Raw genomic sequence first — 3,863 nt, forward strand, 5'->3', positions numbered from 1 at the left:
ATCCATTTAAAAAGCCGTTCCAACATGTTTGGTATTTGCAAACCACAGCAGCACCCAACTCTCCAGTACCAAAATCTGTTCTAGTTTGCTAGCTGCCAGAATGCAATATACCAGAAATAGAATGGTTTTTAAAAAGGGGAATTTGATAAGTTGCTAGTTTACAGTTCTAAAGCCAAGAAAATGTCCCAGTTAAAACAAGTCTATAGAAATGTCCAATCAAAGGCATCCAGGGAAAGATACCTCGTTTCAGGAAGGCCGATGAAGTTCAGGGTTTCTCTCTCAGGTGGACGAGCACATGGAGAATACTGTCAGAGTTTCTTTCTCATCTGGAAAGGCACATGGTGAACGCAGTCAGGGTTTTTCTCTCATCTGGAAGGGCACACGGTGAACATGGTGTCATCTGCTAGCTTCCTCTCCTGGCTCCCTGTTTCATGAAGCTCCCCAGGAGTTATTTTCATTCTTCATCTCCAAAGGTGGCTGCTGGTGGACCCTGCTTCTTGTGGCTGTGTTGTTCTTCTCTCTCTGAATCTCTATCATTCTCCAAAATGTTTCCTCTTTTATAGGACTTCAGAAACTAATCAAGACTCATTCAAATGGGTGGAGACACACCTCCACCTAATCTAGTTTAACAAACACTCTTGATTAAATCATACCTCCAGGAAGATGATCTAATTACAGTTTCAAACATTCAGTACTGAATAGGGATTAGAAGAAACAGCTGCCTTTACAAAATGGGGTTAGGATTAAAACACGGCTTTTATAGGATACATACATCATTTCAAACCAGCACATAGGTAGATAGTAGGAGAGCAGATGGCCTAGAGGCCCAAAATCTGTCTCCTGAATTGCAATAATTCTGTTAATTTTATTAGAGAAAATATGGACAGGGTTTCCGATAATGAGCACAGTGTCCCCAGATGATGTAATTAGAGGTGATTTAATTATTGAGCATGAGCAGATTGATTATATGCTTAGTCACAGAATGTATAAAAGAAAATGGCAGAATAAGGTATAAGTGACTTGTAGGTTACAGTCTAAGCTACTGCACATGTCAAGCAGCCCCACTTTGGTTAGATCCAGTCTCGATTACTTTGGACTTGGGTGGGTTAATTCTGGGCTGACCTAAGACCCTTCATTAATAAACATTAGGGGCTGTCTTTAGTGATTACAAGACTCTAAGGTTGAAAAACTGGATAACAGGGTACAAATGAAGGTTATCACAAGGTTTTTACAATCACAAGGGCAGAAGATAAAGGCTATACCATCATTATCAGAGATCAAGGCAGCTGCAATACAATTTCGAGATTTCAGGAATTTCACTTTGTCTATTCCAATATACCAGAAAGCAAAAATGGAATACCTATATACTGATTCAGTAATCAAAATCATCACTTAAATCCTGATTTCTCGGTTATAGCACTCAGCATCATGTTTGTCACGTAGTAGGTGATAAATGGTTATTTGGTGGCCTGTGAATGAATGGATCAATGAGTGAGAGAAGGGAGCCAGCCATTCATCTCTGCAGAGAGAGGAGGCCATGCTCAGGAAAACCAAACCTCTGGGTAGTCCTGCCTTCTGCCAATTTACAGGTGGTATAGAGCAGTAGCGAACATGTGGGCTCTGGAATTAGAGCCAGATTCAAATCCTGGCTCTGTCCTCTACTAGCTTGGGCCCTTACTGCAATGGCACCAAAAGATTACTTGGAGAGGCTTTCATCACCCATGATCTCCATCAGATCCCAAGCTATCTCGAACCATGATAATAATCATAATTGCAATGGGCAGCTGAAATGATCTCAATCTTATGTAAAGTACAACTATACCCATATCTAGAAAATTTGGGTATTTTTATTAGGTACAAGCTTTTAGGCAAACAAATCCTCTAGCAGCCCCACCCCACCCTCCCAAGCCAGACCATTACCCTAAGCCCCTTGTATATGTAAACAATGGCCAATCCCTTACCTACTCTAAGCCTCAGCTTCTTCCTCTGTAAAAACAATACAAGCTCATATAGTTATTGAGCTCTCTCTGTTTCCCAGGCACTGAGCTAAATGTTTTTATGTGGATTATCACAATCACAGTGTAAAGTAGGTTTTTACCTCTCCAGGCCTCAGTTTCTCAAGTTGTAAAATAGACATGTCACACCTACCTCCTGGGGTTGGAATAGGGGTTAGAGGAGATGATGCATGGAGAGGGGCGGGCAGTGCTCAAAAAACAGTAGTTATGATGTTGATAATGATGCTGGAGAGATCGGACATGAGGAGGTGGAGGAGGAAGAAGGTGGAGAAGATGAGGTCATGGCTCCCGATAGGCAGAGGCTCTGGTTTAGGGAGCCTCCCCAGGTGCTCATCCTCAGCTGCTCGCCCTCCCAACTGTAAGACCTGCAAAGGCTCAGCACCACCCCCATGCATGGCTTTAATTCATCCATACACAGCTGAAGTAAAGTGGGGCCTGGCGACAATCAACTAGGTGGTTCTGGCTTGAGAAGCCTGGCCTTGGCTGTCGACATCTAGTTTTCCTTTCGGTGTCATCCCCTTCCATCAGAAGAAGCCCCGCCTCAAGCATTTTCCTAACAGGCAGTTTGAGGGACAATGTATTAGAGTTCTCCAGAGAAATAGAAGCAACAGGATATATGGATATACACAGATCTACATACATACATACATACATACATATGCATATTAAGAGATTTATTATAAAGAATTGGCTCATATGCATGTGTTTCCAAATTTCATAAGGGAGATTGGAGGCTAGAAATTCCAGGAGCAGAAAATTGAAGTCTTTATTCTCAGGTCTGGAGGGGTCAACAGGGAGGGGTGGGGGGGTAGAGTCCGGAGGCAGAATTCCTTCTCATTCTTGAAAGCCTCAGTTCTCCCTTTGAAGACACCAACTGACTGAATGAGGACTGCCCACATTACTGAGTGTAATTTCCTCTACGTTAAGTTAACTGATCATAGGTGTTAATCCCATGAATGAAATACTTCCAGTAACAACTGGTAACAACTGGACAACATAACCTAGACGAGCAGTCACATAAAATGAACAATGGCAGACCATAAGAAGACGGCAGTCTGGAGCACGCCGGCTCCAGGAGTCCAGAGAGAGAGCCACAGGGCCAAGGAATATGGGAATGAGGCTTGAGGGCCAATAATGTAAGGATACAAGAACTTGGACACCAGGGGGAAGGACTAAAGGAGGGTGTGATGGAGTCCAGTAAATGTCCAGCAATACCCATTTACCCCTTCCTCTTTTAGTCATAGGCCCTTGAAATTTTACATGGTGGTGTTTGTCTCCCACAGTCCCCTTGCTCTTGACCAGACTGGAAGGGGGAGTGGTCTAGGGAACAGGAAGGGGGTAAGCCCGGAGGGAAGGGGGAATCCGCCTGGCCTGGGTGTTGGTGGGGTGGTGGAATGGTTAGGAGTGGGAAGCAGAACACAGGGACACCCTGCCTGTTAGGGAACTGGACTGTAAAACTTTTTATCAGAAATCCTGGGTGGGGGTGCGGGGGAGGGTGTGGCCGTGACGATGATGGAGATGTGAAGAGAGCAGGATGTGAAACAGTACATGGTCTCAGGGAAAAAGTGATCACAATCCATGCTGCTTCTACGTCAGGAAAGCCAGCAAAGAGGGAAGCAGACTCAAAAACCTGGCTGGGTTGTTTCAGCAAAATACGATAGACCTCTAGTTGGAGGAACTGCTCCTCATTTATGGTTAATTTCACAGTTGCACAAACCAAAGTGCCTATTAAAAGAGTATGTCAGACTAGTGCATTTCCTAATATAACTTATGTGGACAGCTTAATTGAACACCATAAGTACATGGAACCTTGAGTAGAGCATGAGATTTTGTAGGTTTGTCCAGAAT

Source organism: Tamandua tetradactyla, chromosome 11 (assembly GCF_023851605.1).
Source record: "Tamandua tetradactyla isolate mTamTet1 chromosome 11, mTamTet1.pri, whole genome shotgun sequence".
Lineage (NCBI taxonomy): Eukaryota > Metazoa > Chordata > Mammalia > Pilosa > Myrmecophagidae > Tamandua > Tamandua tetradactyla.